General features: G+C 43.1%; 1 protein-coding gene and 1 non-coding gene across 8 annotated transcripts in view; one reads left to right on the top strand and one right to left on the bottom strand.

The window, feature by feature from the left end:
- The window catches only part of LOC126469776 (organic cation transporter protein), a 298,044-nt gene that overhangs the window by 188,584 nt on the left and 90,721 nt on the right, over window positions 1–18,739 (top strand). The window lies entirely within an intron of this gene.
- Trnas-cga (transfer RNA serine (anticodon CGA)) lies at window positions 5,665–5,739 on the bottom strand. Its single transcript has one exon. It is a non-coding gene; the product is annotated as a tRNA-Ser (tRNA).

Raw genomic sequence — 18,739 nt, 5'->3', positions numbered from 1 at the left:
TAACTTTTCAGCTCGTATCATACTTTCGAAGTTATTCTTGGTGGCAATAGTAACTGACTCACTCTGTATGTAGAGAGGTCAGAAATAGTCTGAAAACCTTGTAAGATTGTTGCATGGTAGGTTGTGCTGAGGAATAATTGTTAAGAAAAAAATTCGATACGTTGCGCCGTTTACGAGTTAATTAACATTGAAGTTAGCCAGGATCAGGCCATTTCACGCGCTTATTTAAGTGGCCCACCAGATATAAATATGTCAGTTGTTCGCATAGCGTTGAGGATGGCGTACGAGACTGCTAGCCTTCGGCTTCGGTTGGATCCTTTTTACCTTTCCATATCCAATTTTTGTATCGCTCTCTTGTTTAGTTCTAGGAAACCTGACGAATAACACATTTAGTGACACCGTCTCTTGTGGACTACTTGAATTTATGCGCGCAACGGCGTGATTGGCTAACTTCAATGCTAATTAACTTGTAAACGGCGCAACACGTCCAATATTTCTGTCAGCAATTTTTCCACCATCTCAGGCGCCGAGTTCGGCCACCTGTGATGTAGGGCGCGGAGCGCCGTTCGACTCTCGATGCGTTCAGCCTTGTTCAGACATGCGAAGCGTCAACTGCTGAGCGTGTTCTATGTGTGTAGCTACTAGTGCAGGTCTCCATGCCGAACGTAGCTGGCAGCTTCCGCAGATTACACGTCCTCTGAAGAAAACGAATGATACAGGCATCCGCAAAGAAGAGGTAGAGAGAGAGGAAGAGAAACTCGCTTTTATCCCCTGTATTGGGCCTCCCTCAGCCAAAATTGCGAAAATTGTCGGAGAGAACAATATCAAGATCATATTTCAACTATCACGAAAGACGAAAAATATGCTTCGCTTGGTAAAAGACAAACTGCAAATAACGGATATGTATAGCAACTTACGCGAGCGCTGCCGCCAGTACATCTCGCAACGTTGTATCGAACATATTAGACGCGTAAGTCTGGGGCATAAAGATGAAGCAGCGGTGGCAGAACACAGTCTCAACGAGGGATATACGTTCGAATTTGAGAAAACAAAATTGCTGTGACGAGCTAGTGGCTTTTGAGAGAGCATCATTAAAGAATCAATTGAGATAAGGCTCCAAGACAATCTCGTCATCAGGGACGAGTGCTCCCATGCACTAGCACCTACACGCCTTGAACGCACACAGCACTTCACGCTTCGCGTGACGGGCAAAACTGAAGGCACCGAGAGGTCCGCGTGCGCTAACACAGGTCGACAAACCCCGCGCCTTGGGGAAGAGGTGGCGAGAGACGGTCGCTGCAATCTCCACTTCGCCAGAAGCTGATGAGAGTGACATTCGCCAAAACGTAGCGAAACTTCAACACAGCCAACCGGACGGAAGCCCGATAAAATTTCATCAACCTTAAAAATTTTTAGCTTAACAGTGTAGACTTCAGAATGATAAAAGAAACTTAGTCTATTTTTTTGGACGCTATCAGTTCAAAATTAATTCTTCTTCAAATACCGGGTGATCAAAAAGTCAGTATAAATTTGAAAACTTAATAAACAACGGAATAATGTAGATAGAAAGGTAAAAATTGACACACATGCTTGGAATGACATGGGGTTTTATTAGAACCACAAAAAAAAAAAAAAACAAAGTATTGCTAGACGTGTGAAAGATCTCTTAAGCGCGCCGTTTGGTGATGATTGTGTGCTCAGCCGCCACTTTCGTCATGCTTGGCCTCCCAGGTCCCCAGACCTCAGTCCGTGCGATTATTGGCTTTGGGGTTACCTGAAGTCGCAAGTGTATCGTGATCGACCGACATCTCTAGGGATGCTGAAAGACAACATCTGACGCCGATGCCTCACCATAACTCCAGACATGCTTTACAGTGCTGTTCACAACATTATTCCTCGACTACAGCTATTGCTGAGGAATGATGGTGGACATATTGAGCATTTCCTGTAAAGAACATCATCTTTGCTTTGTCTTACTTTGTTATGCTAATTATTGCTATTCTGATCAGATGAAGCGCCATCTGTCGGACATTTTTTGAACTTTTGTTTTTTTTGGTTCTAACAAAACCCCATGTCATTCCAAGCATGTGTGTCAGTTTGTACCTCTCTATCTACATTATTCCGTGATTTATTCACTTTTCAAATTTATACTGACTTTTTGATTACCCGGTATTTCGGTAGAAAATGTTTCAAGTTTTATCAAGGCGATCGGTCACTAAATTCTTGGTTAGTGAAATAAGAAGACGAACTAACTTCCAGCTACATGCCTGAATGTTGACTGAAAATTCATTTCTCCGGGAAAATTTCGAGAGTCACATAATAAGATAACTATGTTCACCTTGTATCGCTGCAGTGAAGTGGAACGATTCTCGCGTCTCTTGACCTTCCTCAGTTAGGACTGATCGATCACGAATGAGCATAGTCCTAATCTTTCCCAACACTTAAATTTGCTGTGTGTGCTCGTTCTTGCAGCCTTCGAATCGCTTCAGTTTTTATATCATTGTAGCACAAATCTATTCGGTATGCCTCTCGTCATGAATCGTGCATAGAAATCGTCACTCAAACAATATCAGTCTTTAGTCGTCATCTGTATTTCTCGAAAATTTCGAAGTTAATTTCGTATATTGTCTTAAAGAACATTATTATTTCATACAATGTGTTTCGGTTAGCTGTTGGTTGTCATGAAACGCCGTCTTTCCAAGGACACTGAATGATAAAATGCTGTATTTAAACTATATGGGGGTATGGACAGATAAAATATCATGAATATATCTCGTTACTCATTCTAGGAAAAAAGAATATAGAACATAGACGCGAGAATTTGGGACGCTAATTAGTATAACAAGCACCTTCTCTCGGTGGAGGGGGCTGACTGTGGCTCTTTTCGAACCCGTGGCCCAGAATAAACCAGTCTGACACACTCAGTTATGTTTTTAACTCGGAGCCCACGACCTGCCTTTAGTACTAGCTCGTGTATTACAACAGCGTAGTGCAACAGCGAACTACAATACCATTGTCAGTCGGTAGGGTTAGAATGTTCTGTATACATGATGAAATTTAGTCGCAACAGGTTTCATAGAATGAAAGGAACTCTTTAAGTTTACTCTTCATAAAAGGCAAGAAATAACTTCTTTTTTTTCTGTTCCCTGACCGAGAGGGAAGTTGTGGCGTGATAAGTACCATGCACTCTTAGAAGTGCAGTGACTGAAGTATCGCAGCGATTAAGATGTTCGAAATCAGTTTGATTTGTAGCCTAGGTCGCACACGCTGGCTAATATGGTGGCTTTCATCTCGAAGGTAGTGGATTCGAATCCTGACGGGGGAACTCAGTTCACCGTCAGAGTTCAGTCGACAGGGAGATGTAAATTTTCTGATCACCAGTCGCTGCACCAGTACCCTGCTCTAAATTCGAAACCTCTTCACAGTGTCCTACACAGACCCCGCTCTGGGGTCTTGTCTTGGTAATCCTTTGTTAAAAGAGTAAGTCCATGCAACTAGGTGCTTGGTGACTGACATCTGTTTACCGAGTAAATCCATGTAGGCAAAGACGCAAAGGGGACTTAGTCTCTAGCTATCGGGTGGCGGGAAGCGAATTCTCTCCGCCCTCCCCCCTTTCCCTCAACAGGGAGGTAGCTGCGAATGTGGGCGGCAACACCGGAAACAGCGGCCCTGGACCCTGACTCCCGAGAAGTGGCTGAAGTTTGACAACGTGGCCTTGCTCCGAGCCGGTCATTCTGCATGGCCTTGACGAAATGGTGGCAGTTCCCTTTTTTCTGCGTCCAAAGAATTTTAAGGTTGATGAAATCTGATCGGCTTTCTGTATGAATGAGTGCACAAACACGCACACACTTTTGACACATGAAGTCAAACTAATTTAAGGAGAAGACCGCAGTAATTTAACGATTTATCTACACAGCATCTGCCACTACTTGCAATAGCAGATTTTGCACATTCTTGTTTCGAGTCTCTTGTTTTTCCAAATTTTCTAAACAATATGCGTACCACATTCCCGCGTTCAACTCACATCCTGGGCTAATCTGGTTCACTATTACGGTTAAACTAGTCCTACTCTTTTGACTTCTACATTGGATTAAATTTTACTTGTCTCATATGTATTAAATAATAATTCAGTTTATCTCGTTAATCCAGACCTTCTTATTGAACGTCAGCTTTCTCCAAGTGAGATTACAAATTGACAGATGATTGCATCAAATCCCACAAGAAGATGCACTTTGTAGAGGTTACTAGATTTCATCGAAGGAAATCTTAATGGTAGAAAGTACACCACATTCCTGCAAGAAACATTAGGTCTGTTATTGGAAAAAATATCTTTAGGAACAAGGATCAGAATGTGGTATCAACACGATGGGTGCCCGGCACATTTTTCGCTGATGGCCAGAAATGAGTTGTAGAGACAATTCCCAAATCGTTGGACTTGACGCGGAGATGTGTTGTGACCGGCTCGCTCGCCAAACTTGACGCCTCTGGATTTTTTCATGTGAGGATTCGTAAAGCACGTTGTTTATGAAGACGTTCCAACTACACCTGAAGATGTGCGAGATTGAATTGTCAGAGCATGTGCTTCGATAAGTGCCGATGTGATAAGGAATACCACTCAATCCATGATAAGAAGATTTCAGCACTGCATTGATACCAATGGTCATCACATCGAACACCTGTAAATGGACGTTCATGCCACCTTTTTGACTTTCTCTTATCTTCAAAGACCTTACTGTTACACACCATTGGATTCGTCTTGATAGCCGCTATCAGAAAATAAGTAGCGAACTATAGAATCCCAATAAAAAAAAAAACGAAGTTTACCTTCGTATCTCTGACGCGACCCCACCTAGCAACTAGAAACCAACGTCATATTATGACCCCCGTTGTTCCATGTAACTTTTATCCCACAAACTTTTCAGCTCCTATCATACTTTCGGAGTTATTCTTGGTGGCAATAGTTAGTACCTCACCCTGTATTTTAGTGTACTCGTAAGCATACATAATATATACCTCAACACTCACATGTCTTCACAGTTCCTTCAAACCAAAATGGTATATAATTTTGGATTAGTTTTTGCTATGTCTGAAAAACCAAGTTGAATTTCGCGCTGCGATGCTTTCAAAATCTATGCCGATTATGAAGAAGATCATTTTGCTCAATGTAGTCGTTATCGTTGAGCATAGAACGGTAAGTACCATTCTGCAACAATAAAGGTCAACAGTGTAATGCGGTTGTTCCGTGCGTTTGTTCTGCCGCACTGCATATAGAGGGATGTGAAATATAATCTCTTCAAATCCTCTGATCAATTTACTGGTCAGGAGATTTACAAGAAATCATAGTTAACATTGATTCAGCTCAGATACAAATTTCTGCAGTGAACGAAAAACGAGGACAATAGAGTTAGCGCTGGTATTAAGCTGTTTGAACTGCGTCCGAAAACAACGGGTATTTCATTTTGTTAGTAGTAGAAGTGTTAAATATGGGTAATATGTCGCAAGTTTCCTTCGAGAAGGAATACCTATAGAAAAATGTGGAATTAGTAAGGCGATCGCTTAAGTGAATGGAATAGGCGTAAAACGATATCCATGCTTCCAGAATGAAATTTTCACTCTGCAGCGGAGTGTGCGCTGATATAAAACTTCCTGGCAGATTAAAACTGTGTGCCCGACCGAGACTCGAACTCGGGACCTTTGCCTTTCGCGGGCAAGTGCTCTACCAACTGAGCTATCGAAGCACGACTCACGCTCGGTACTCACAGCTTTACTTCTGCCTGATATCCATGCTGATCAACGAGCAATATCTCAAGTCCGTCACAGTCGATACGTGCGTGTTAGGTGTTCCTTATATACGAGTGGCATCTTGCTTTACCGAGTTCCTGTATGCCATCCTCGAAGCCAATAGATAAGCTGGTGCTACGAAGACTGTATGTGCCTATTGATCAATCTGCAAAGTATTCCTATGTTCATCGTGTTGTAACAGCCTCCACCGAGAACTGTCTTTGAACCGTCAGTTTAAGAATTCCAGCAGATGCATTCAAGGCAACAGATCAGCTAATAAGTGCTTTGGAAAGTGAAAATCTGGACAAGTGCGATCAGGACTCGCGCTCTGAGACTGCTGTACAAACTTAATTACGTATATAAGTAGTTCATTGGTTTTGATGTACGAGTGTTGGAGTATAAAAATATGTGACATAAATAGACTTATCTTTTGATTCTTGACTTCGGAGTTTAAATTTGTTGCACCTCCAAGGGACTGTAGACTTCGTATTTGACATAAATTTCAACTTGATACCTTTACCAATTCCTGAGAAAAAGGGGTCTTAACAGATGGAAAGACGGCGGGAGGACAACAAATGGCAAAAAAGTGTCACTATTAAAATTTAACAATTTTCGGATTTTTTCTTTACTTGGACTGTGAAACCTTGCTGCATGCAAAATGTCATGATTCTAGGTCAACAGGAAATACCCAGTAGGTTTTGATGAGTGAGTCAGCGAGCATCAAAATATGTGACAGAAATGGGCCGTGTCCTTTGATTGGATTAACGTGGAAACTTCCACTTTTTACACCGCCAACAGACAGCAGACCTTAGTATGCGACATAAATTTCTGCTTCATACCTGTACCCTTTCCTGAGAAAGGAAGTTTTAACAGACAGAGGAAAAAGTGATCTTATTAGTGTTCCTTTTTTACCGATTAAGGTACGGAATTAAAAAAAAAAAACCAGACGGAAACAGGTGGCACAACGCAACGATTAATGGCTGGAAAGAGAGAAAAAAAGAGAGAAAGAGAGAAGCCATTTTTGGATTAGAAACTTTCTACAGCTATTTAATTAATTACGGAGCAGGAAAGAACCTGAAATTTTAAAAACACCAAACAGATACCTAGTTCGATATTCATAGATGCAAGATGTACTCTATTCCTCTTTAAAAACTTCCACCACCCCATTCTCCGTCTTAGCTAATTTAGGTGAAGCGGTAACGGCCAGCTAAAGAAATAAATTACAGATCCACTCCAAGTGAATGTCCTTCAAAAATGGTTCAAATGGCTCTGAGCACTATGGGACTCAACTGCTGAGGTCATTAGTCCCCTAGAACTTAGAACTAGTTAAACCTAACTAACCTAAGGACATCACAAACATCCATGCCCGAGGCAGGATTCGAACCTGCGACCGTAGCGGTCTTGCGGTTCCAGACTGCAGCGCCTTTAACCGCACTGCCACTTCGGCCGGCGAATGTCCTTCACAAGCGGATTTTGAAACAGCAGTAAAAATGCCAGGAAGAATACTTGTATAAAAAGAAGTGCCCGAAGATTAGGAAAAGAGCCACTCTTCTGGACATTGCGTAACAGAGTCAAGTGGTTCCTTGGAAGACAACTAACGTTCAAGGAACGCGAGACCAGTCTCACTGCAGTTAGAGCGTGAAGTGCTTCAGAAACATGACGAAACAATTGAAAAAAAGTCCTTTCCGTGATTCTGTAACTCTCAGCACCTCGAAGGTCAGATGTGACCCCAGGTGCGTCCTTGGCACACGTGTTGCCACATTTCGAAGACAACGTTGAAAATACGCTAACCGTCAGCGACTTTGGTCGACAGAAGTAGCCTGGCTGGGGAAGGGGTTGCGATGGGGGGAGGGGGGTGGGGGGCGGTGTTCTCGGAAGGACTCAGTTGGGCCCGCAGTGCTGAGATGCGCAGCGCCAGGGAGCATTCGCCGCTCAACGATGCTGCGTCAGCCGCCGCTGTTGCTGCGCCGCCCACTCAGGTACTCTGTCCAGAATACATAAAGCAGCCACAGCTTCCGTCTTGTTTATCCGTTGTGCACACTTCCACGGCGACGTGGTAATCTGGTGGCTGCATCGCTAAGAATCACAACTGAAAGGTTTCGAATTCGATTCCTGATTGACAGTTCGAATTTATTGCAATTGTGACACTAACACTGATAATGTTTCGTGTATGTGAAAAGGTAAATCAAGTTAGGATTCACTGTTAAACTAGAGTCCCTCACATAACTGTCAGAGTAAATCTAACCCGGTTCTAGTATAGCAATCTGTTGTTCAAAGTGTTTTTCAATTAATTTTCGGGGGACTGCCGGTTGTCAGTAACTTGCTGCCGCAATATTACGCTACGAAGCCTTCTAGCCGTCTTCAGGTTTATACCGTCGAAAGTATTGCGAGTTCCTGTATTTAAGGCCCCACCGACGGATGCGTTGTGCACCGGCCAGCAGTCGCGCAGGCGTTATTGAGCGCACGCGCTTCTGTTGGCGACACTGCGTCGCTCCGAGCGCCCTCCGTAGTGCAAGCTGCCCTTACCAGGTCGATCATCTTCATTCGGTAAATTCCAGTGATTTCTATACTATCTGGGTGTCGAACTGCAGCTCTAAAGATCCTCTTATGTTGTAGCCGCTAAGTATAACTAGTACGCAAAAGACAATATTTTACGATTCTGCGTCCACATGAGCCTATCACGTCGGACGTTTCAGATTTATGGAGACGAAAAAAGTGTTTCAAAATTAGCTAAAAAACTGTGAAAGTTCTGTTTCAAACTCTGGAGTGATCCGGACACTGACAGCCTGATCAGAAAATTGATTTACCCATACATGACCAGCCGTAGGCGAGTTGCTAACCGCGCATGTACGGCGTCGCTCGGCTCTGAGGTAAGCCGGTTCGAATCTTGGTAGTGGAAAATTTTCACTGCCAGATTTGGCCGGCAAAAGGAGGTCAGGTGATGGCTTACAGTTCCTAATCACCAATATTTGTGCCAGCGTCCTCGTCTAAATTCGAAATCTTTCTGAAATGACTCGTGAAGTGAGGGCATGTGACACTGTTGATAATGATGCGTGCGTCGCATGGGCACGTTAAGCCCGGCGGCCCCTGTGGTGCTATTCGAGAGGAGTGGGCTACTGCGGGCACTCGGTTTTATCCTCACCCTGCCCTTCATCGATATCAACACAAACCCAACATTACACTGAACAAGCCCTCATCACAGTCATCCACACGATACAGATACACATTTGACACTTTGTAACAGGCCGGAAGAAAATGGTTCAAATGGCTCTGAGCACTATGCGACTTAACTTCTGAGGCCATCAGTCGTCTAGAACTTAGAACTAATTAAACCTAACTAACCTAAGGGCATCACACACATCCATGCCCGAGGCAGGATTCGAACCTGCGACCGTAGCTGTCCCGCGGTTCCGGACTGAGCGCCTAGAACCGCTAGACCACCGCGGCCGGCCAGGCCGGAAGAAGGCAACGGCAAACCACCTCCAGTAGCACATTGCCTGGAACGGCGATACGTATTTCCTGCAGCTGATTTCCTATGCTCATTCCCTGGGGATGGGACAACTTCCACTCATACCGTCTGTTGTCTTTGAAAAATGCCGCTATATGCAGGAGAAATCAACAAATTAGGTACTATATTAGCCAAACCCTTAAGTATGTGTACTCCGTAATATCGAGTGCTGTAAACACTTGCCCAGACATGCCACTACTGATAATAAAAATTACGGATAAACTAAGCAAATACTCGTTAAGTGTAAACTGACATTAAAATTTCCAAGGGAAACAGCTTCTCAGTCTAAAGCGAAAGACATTTTTAAGTAATCGATATCTGACGTGATGCACTGCCTGCTAGCATTTATGTCGCCATTCAGAGTCACAGACACATACTGCAAATGAAACGGGGTATTTTTTTGAAGTCTACATTCAGTATCAGGTTTTCAGGAAAATTACCTCCACTTTTTGGTACTACATGTGATCTGTTTTGACAATAGAGAACAATATGACAGGTAATGTATTTCGTCACTTTGCGCACAAAGAACATGAGATATTTCCGGAGCACTAAATTTTCTGTTTCCACTCGCAAGAACAATACCACAAGCAGGATTGTAAAATTCTAGCTTATGAATTATTCTTGCTATTTTGGCGGCTGCTAATGAGGTACTGCAATCTTCTGCTGATCTGACAGCTTCTTATGTCAGATACTGTGGCAGTCAATGACATAACCAGGAATGAGTAAACAATCCTTCCTCACGTACAAACTGATCGAAACATTTTTACTCTAACTACAAAATGGCGTACTATTCAGACGGAAGGAACCTGCAGGCCCGCTGAAGTTGTATGCTCAGAGACCAGAGTTCTACATTCAGGGTATATAGAGATGTTTGGCGAAATTGAGACAGAAATCGGTCACACACAACAATAAATATCTCAGTGACAAGATCCCATGTTTCCAGTTTCCATCGTCTCGCTCAATAATACCTGCGCAAACACTCGCGAGTACACTTCGGTGCATCGTACGAAGAGGAAGTCTTAATACCTTCGTCAACGTACAAATGAAGACGGCCGGAAGACTCTACGCTGAACTATCGTGTTAACAAGTCACTGATATCCGGCAATTCTCCCGAAATGTCAGGGAACACTGTACACGCCGGGAAAGTTTCATGGGCCACAGCAGACCTTTGAATTATTGCGCAAAGTGATGATGTCGATTTGAAACTTTTTCTCAGGAATATCTTTTTTCAGTGGATCCGGGTGTGGTACTCGTAAATGGGATTGTACAAATCCAACAGAAAAGCTGAGTTAGTAAAATCTGTGACTTGGTAACTACACTACTAGCCGTTAAAATGGCAACACCACGAAGATGACGTGCTACTGACGCGGAATTTAACCGACAGGAAGAAGATGCTGTGATATGCAAATGATTAGCTTTCCAGAACATTCACACAAGCTTGGCGCCGGTGGCGACACCTGCAACGTACTGACATGAGGAAAGTTGCCAACCGATTTCTCATTCACAAACAGCAGTTGACCGGCGTTGCCTGGTGAAACGTTGTTGTGATGCCTCGTGTAAGGAGGAGAAATGCGTACCATCACGTTTCCGACTTTGATAAAGGTCGCATTGTAGCCTATCGCGATTGCGGTTTATCGTATCACGACACTGCTGCTCGCGTTGGTCGAGATCCAATGACTGTTAGCAGAATATGGAATCGGTGGGTTCAGGAGGGTAATACGGAACGCCGTGCTGGATCCCAACGGCCTCGTATCACTAGCAGTCGAGATGACAGGCATCTTATCCGCATGGCTGTAACGGATCGTGCAGCCACGTCTCGATCCCTGAGTCAACAGATAGGCACGTTTGCAAGACAACAACCATCTGCACGAATAGTTCGACGACGTTTGCAGCAGCATGGACTATCAGCTCGGAGGCCATGGCTGCGATTACCCTTGACTCTGCATCACAGGCATGAGCGCCTGCGATGGTGTACTCAACGACGAACCTGGGTGCACGAATGGCAAAACGTCATTGATTCGAATGAATCCAGGTACTGTTTACAGCATTATGATGGTCGCATCTGTGTTTGGTGACATCGCGGTGAACGCACATTAGTAGCGTGTATTCGTCATCGCCATACTGGCGTATCACCTGGCGTGATGGTATGGGTGCCATTGGTTACACGTCTCGGTCACCTCTTATTCGAATTGACGGCACTTTGAACAGTGGATTTTACATTTCAGATGTGTTACGACCCGTGGCTCTACCCTTCGTTCGATCCCTGCGAAACTTTACATTTCAGCAGGATAATGCACGACCGCATGTTGCAGTCCTGTACGGGCCTTTCTGTATAAAGAAAATGTTCGACTGCTGCCCTGGCCAGCACATTCTCCAGATCTCTCACCAATTGAAAACGTCTGGTCAATGTTGGCCGAGCAACCGGCTCGTCACAATACGCCAGTCACTTCTCTTGATGAACTGTGTTATCGTGTTGAAGCTACATGGGCAACTGTACCTGTACACACCATCCAAGCTCTGTTTGACTCAATGCGTAGGCGTATCAAGGCCGTTATTACGGCCAGAGTTGGTTTTCTGGGTACTGATTTCTCAGGATCTATGCTCCCAAATTGCGTGAAAATGTAATCACATGTCACTTCTAGTATAATATATTTGCCCAATGAATACCCATTTATCATCTGCATTTCTTCTTGGTGTAGCAATTTTAATGGCCAGTAGTGTAAGTTTCAGACTATGAGTTCAAAGCATCTCCATCAATCAATTATTTTCGACATTTTCAATAAGTAACGTAACAAATTTTTTTCTCGGTCAGTTTCAGTTGAAAAAATGCGATGTTTGTTGTGGTTGTGGGGCATTGAGGAATTTTTCCGCTGCAGCCTCTATAGTTCCATGAAGCTCCGATAGGTGGCGCGCAATATGTAGCCTTCAAAATGGCGTTTGTAACGGAAGTGAGTTCCAAGCAGAGAGCTGTCATTGAGTTTCTTTTGGCGGAAAACGAGAACATCCCAGATATTCTCAGGCGCTTGCAGAATGTCTACGGAGACCAGGCAGTGAACAAAAGCGCGGTGAGTCGTCGGGCGACGTGTCTGCCATCATCGCAACAAGGTCGCTCAAACCTGTCTTATCTTCCACTTACCATTCGAAGTCGCAGTTGTGATACCTGCAGTTGTGGATCGTGCGGACACTCTCATTCGAGGTGATCGAAGGATCACAAACACCTCACTGCTCATCTGGACTTCTCCGTTTGTAGTGCTGACTCACTTTTCCACCAGTTGGGGTACCCAAAGGTGTGTGCCCACCTAACAGAAAACCACAACGAGCAACAAAGGACCATCGGTGCAGAATTGCTTGAACATTATAATGCTGATAGTGGCAATTTTTTGTCGAACTTCATCACAGGCGAAGAAACATGGGTTCACCAGTTCGAACAGGAAACAAAATAGCAATCTATGGAGTGGCGCCAAAAAAAGTTCAAAGCCGCACCCACAGCCGGTGAAGTCATGGCGACGGTCTTCTGGGACTGTGAAGGGGTTATTCTTTTTGATGTTCTTCATCATGGTGCAACTATCAACTCTGAAGTGTATTGTTACCCTCAGGAAATTGAAGAAATTACTTCAGCGTGTTCGACACCAAAAAACTGCAAACAAAGTTGTCCTTCCCCATGAGAACGCTAAGCCTGATACAAACCTGTGCACCCGAGAGGGGCTCACACGCCACTGGATTCTAACCCACATATCGCATCTTCTGACTTCCATCTGTTTGACCAAATGAAGGATGTACTTCGCTGGAAGCAGTACGTGGATGATAAGGAGGTTATTGGTGCAGTAAGACGTCGGCTCCGATGTCGACCAGTAGAGTGATACCATGCGGGCATACAAGCCCTTCCTGTAAGGAGGCGTAAGGCCGTCACTTTGAACGGAGACTATTTTGGGAAATAGGGTTTCGTAACCAAAAGAGTGGGGAATAATATGATGTATTTCAATCCTGAATAGAACCAATCTGATTTCAGAAAAAAAGTTTCGTTACTGGCTCAGTTGGTTAGGGATTAGAGTTCTAAACACTTTCAGAGAGGTTCAATACTAAATTGATCAAAGGGCATTTCTTACAGTCACTTGAATTGCAAAAGCAGCGTGTATGTAAGAAATATCAATCCGCACTGTGGTTGGAATAGGCGATTAGTCGCGGGAAAGCTCACGGCTGACGAGATCACTGCTTTGAGAGTGGAGAAATAAGAGCTGCGTACTGTCACCCAAGAAAACAATCGAAGAACACCAGGCTGATTTAAAAACAAGTCTAGCAGTAGTCAATTTACGTTTAACACAAGATTATCAGTGTAACGTCCTGAATTACTGGAATATATGTTTTGTTACTACAGTGTCTTTTCTTGCTATTAAAAAATCTTTTTTGTTTTCATTCATTTTATATGAATCCATCTTCTGCAAATCTATGTCTCAACTTACAGGGTGCCATCTTTGGTAAGCCACAAAGACAGACAGCGTGCCGTGTTCCCTACCTTTGCGTGTAGGGTGCATAGCCTTTTCGGAACATTGTTTCTTTTTGGGTCCAGTATCTTAACCATTGTGACACATCGCCTGACTTGTACAAAACGGGCTACATGCTTGTCGCCTTAAGACTTCTCTAAGTTGGTGACACACTTCTGTCCATTGGCCGAGGTCAGATTAATACGACCCGATTCATCAGTTTTAAGCGATGGTTGTGCTGCATACAAGTACTGAAAATGGTGCCGCTGCGTGAGTGTTTGTGTCTAAATACGGTAGCAGCACTTTATACCATTAGATTATTTCGCTTTTAATTGATTAGCCGGCTGTCCGTCTTTACGAGAGCCGCGTCAGCTGTGATGACGTCATTAGAAACGGAGTCCAGGCACATATTTGGCAAGACCCTGCTCTAAATGTTAACTGAGACAAGAATAGTGTGTTATGCATTTAGGGATTTTCTATAGTGTTTCAGCATCATCTTTAATGTTAACGAACGATTTTGACGTAGCTTTGCAGAATAACTTCACATTAATGACTGAAAACAGAAAATACAGCGAAGGCTCTTAACTTTTATTTATTTAGATTTTAAGATGCTCTCTAGTTCTCAGAAATGAACTTGTTAATTTTATTCAGTATGACATCTAGTGTACAAACACAACAAAAATTAAAATATTCGTGTCAATATTATACAAGGTGAGCTTTTTTTATCTTGAGACAATGAAATATGTCAAAAATTACCCATGGGATTAAAAAAACGGAAAATTACATAGTCAATATTTTTAAAAATGCTGTCTGGTGATACCAATGTCGACCTCCTGCTACACTCCCAGGAGTGAGACAGGGCAGGGGGCATTGAAATGTTAATTAGAAACATCCCATTTTTATTGTAGATTCGGATTATTTCACAGGAAGTGCTCAAAAATGTCGCCGCCCACTTCGAAGCACTTATTTATCTGTCCATGGAACGATTCAACACAACTGAGACGTGTTTCCGATGTCATCCTGTGACACGCATTGGTGATGCGCTGAATCATGTTATCGTGCATTATTAGCACCAAATTATGAACTTCACGTTCTTTCGGTGGAGTCCTGTCAATAACCTGACAAAAAGAAGCGCTTAATCGCACACTGTTTAGAAAACGTTGAGCATAAAGGGTTACAGCAACATATACATTCCTATCACTTTCTCCATAAATGTAAACCATTTCAGTTTTTTCTTCTATCACAATAGTTTGCATTCTAACTAATAACACAGTAACGTCATGAAGGAACGTATTTAAGAGATGAAGGGCAATGTGCACGCAATGAGTTCAAGTCAAATAGTGAATGAATGAGTATTTCAAAACAGCTACACGGAAAAAACTGCAAACACTGAGTCGTTTGCCACACACGACTGTGTTTATGGTTTTGATCCAATCCATTTTTCTCGGGATATCGTTTTGGGACTCAATTGTGTTATTTGTCGATTTCAGCGCCAACTATCACGCAACGAGAAAAGTGTTAAGTTACGTTTTTTCCCGTATTCTACAGTAAAATGTTTCACCACGCCGCAGGGTGGTCAACATTGGTATCGGGGGACACTATTTTTAAAAATACTGAACACTTTTTTTCCGTTTTTTAATCTTTGAGCTATATCGTTGTCTCAAGATATAAAACCCACCCTGTGTATTAGAGAGAGGTATGTGCACGCGAGGGAGAGATGAAATGGTAAGGCTTGCTTGAAGATTAGTCTGGATCTCGCGGGAAAAATTGCAAAAATGATGTCTGGATCAATATTATTTACTTTATGAAAAGCATATTAATTAATAAAGGACATAGTTACATCAGGAACGGAACAAGTGCAAGATAAATTTTAAGGGTTTTTGAGAACGCCGAAGCTAAATCTCCTTAACTTGTTCGTTAACAGCAGGTAGTATCCTGAAACCATGCTCGACATTTCTGAACACCTGTATTGATCTCTCGTGCAAAATGACGCAAGAAATGCTTTCCATTTTCTCGTAGAGACAAATACGTTCTAGAAACTGGAAAATGTATCATAGTTGCCGTTTCACAAACGCTACACACAGTTCTAATTTACTTATCGTAGCTTAAATGTATTCTTTCGCGGAAACATTGCAATAGTTACTGTACATCTACATCTACATCATATTCCGCAAGCCACATAATGGTGTTGGCGGAGGGTACTTTCGGTACCACTATCTGATCCCTCCAACTTTGTTCCACTCGCGATCGGTGCGTGGGAAGAATGATTGTCGGTAAGCCTCTGTATTGGCTCTAATTTCTCGAATTTCCTCCTCGTGGTCAATACGCGAGATGTATGTGGGGGGAAGTAATATGTTGTCCGACTTCTCCTGAAAAGTGCTGTCACGAAACTTCAACAGTAAATCTCTCCGTGATGCACAACGCCTCTCTTGTAATGTCTATCAGTGGAGTTTGTTTGGCATCTCCGTAACGCTCTCTCGTCAGCTAAACGATGCCGAGGCGAAATGCGCTGCTCTTCATTGGGCCTTCTCTATCTCCTCTATCAGTTCTACCTGATAGGGATCCCAGATAGATGAACAATACTCAAGAATCAGGCGAACAAGCGTCTTATAAGCCATTTATTTCATGGTAGAGTTACATTGCCTTAAGAGTCATCCGATGAATCTGAGTCTGGAGTCTGCTTTTCCCACTTCCTATTTTATATGGTCATTCCACTTAAGGTCGCTCTGGATAGTTACGCCTCGATATTTTACGGCAGTCGTTGTCTCCAGCTGTTTGTCATTAATAGTGTAGCTGTACAGTACTGGATTTCTTTTCCTATGTATGCGCAATATGTTACATTTATTTACGTTCAGGGTCAACTGCTAGAGTCCGCACCATTCATAAATTCTCTGCAGGTCGTTCTGCAAATTCTTACTATCTTCTGGCGTTGCTACTTTGGTATAGATAACTGCATCATCTGCGAATAGCCTTAAAGAGCGTCCGACGCTTTCTATTAGATCATTTATATATATATTGTAAACAGCAACGGTCCTATCACACTTCCCTGTGGTACTCCGGATATTACCTTTACATCTGTCGATTTTATTCCGTTAAGAGCGACGTGTTGAGTTTTATCTGCAAGAAAGTCTTGAATCCAGTCACAGGTCTGCTCCGATACTCCGTAAGCTCGCATTTTTTTCATTAAACGGCAATGTGGAACGGTGTCAAATGCCTTACTGAAATCAAGGAACACGGCGTCAACCGGCCGGAGTGGCCGTGCGGGTCTAGGCGCTTCAATCCGGAACCGCGTGACCGCTACGGTCGCAGGTTCGAATCCTGCCTCGGGCATGGATGTATGTGATGTCCTTAGATTAGTTACGTTTAAGAAGTTCTAAGTTCTAGGGGACTGATGACCACAGATGTTAAGTCCCATAGTGCTCAGAGCCATTTGAACACGGCATCAAGCTGAGCTCCGTTGTCCATTGCGCTGTCGAGCTGGGTTTCGCAGGATACCTGTTTGCGGAATCCTTGTTGATTTTTATAGAGATGTCTATTTTCCAAGAACGTAATAATTCTTGACCATAAAACATTTTCCATAATTCTACAACAGATTGATGTCAACGATATAGGTCTATAATTGTGTGGATCTGTCTTACGACCTTCCTTAAAAACGGGAATGACCTGCGCTTTTTTCTAGTCTTTAGATACCTTTCGTTGCTCAAGTGATCGAGGATAAATTACTGCTAGAAGGGGAGCCAAGTTCTTTCGCATAATCTTTATAGAATCTCATAGGTATCTCATTGGTCCTGAAGCCTTTCCACTACTAAGCGATTGCAGCTGCTTTTCAATTCCGCGATCGGTTATCTCAATACCTGCTATTTCGATGTTCGTATGACGATTGAAAGGAGCGACAGTGTTACGATCTTCCGCTGTGAAACAACTTCGGAAGACCGAATTCAGTATTTCGGCCTTCTCCCTGTTATCTTCCGCTTCGGTGCCGGTGTGGTCGCTGAGAGAATGAATAGATCATTTTGAACCACTTGCTGATTTTACATAGGACAAAAATCTGTTATGGTTTGTACTTAGGTCGGTTGACAACGTCTTACTTTCAGAATCATTGAACGCTTCTCTCATTGCTTTCCTTACGCCCATTTTCGCTTCTTTCAGCTTTTGTTTGTCAGCTAGGTTTTTATTTCTCTTGAATCTGAGATGAAGTGCTCTTTGTTTACGTAGAGCATTTTTAACACGGCTATTAAACCATGGTGGATCTTTCCTTACTCAGATCTTTCCTTACTCTGATCTTTCCTTACTCGGAACATACTTGTCTAGGACATATTGAACGATGCCTTCGAATTTTTTCCATTTGTTCTCCACATCTTCGTCCTCATCGCCGAATATTTGATGCTGACTGCTGAGATATTCCGAAATTTGTATCCTGTCACCCTTGCTGAGGAAATATACTCCATCTTTCTACCTTTAACATTTCTTGTACGACACGTCGGCATTGATGCTGTGACAGCCTTATGTTTTGGTTTTTCCCCTTTATTGGTATTTCATCCCCCCGCCCCATATGGACGGTGTATGGGCTGGCAGAATTACAGTATTCCGCTCTTCAGCCAAGCGAGTAAAAAGATCTATAATGAGAATTAGAAACAAAATTTCGGGCTGTTTTTCTATTTTGAATTAAAAGTCAAGGGCGGACCGTTAGAAAACGAAAATATATACTTTTTAAAAACATATCGCAGGAAGGTGAATCCTTTTGATAAAAAAAAGAACGCTGAAGCACTGCACTTTCATTTAAAGTATGAAGCACCTGCACTGTGTGGAAAGTATTGTCGGAGGAGAGAGTATGTTCAATAGGGTTGAGAGGGACAGATAAAAAGATAGGGGTCTGTTAAGTAGGAAAACTGTGGAGATGATAGGTAGGAGCCCTGAAGTAGATAGTGGGAAATACAGTCGGTATGAAAGACAGAGGGTGAGGAGTAAT

This window comes from Schistocerca serialis, chromosome 3 (genome assembly GCF_023864345.2).
Source record: "Schistocerca serialis cubense isolate TAMUIC-IGC-003099 chromosome 3, iqSchSeri2.2, whole genome shotgun sequence".
NCBI lineage: Eukaryota > Metazoa > Arthropoda > Insecta > Orthoptera > Acrididae > Schistocerca > Schistocerca serialis.
The sequence above is the reverse complement of the archived record's forward strand: the minus strand, read 5'-3'. Positions and strand labels throughout refer to the sequence as shown.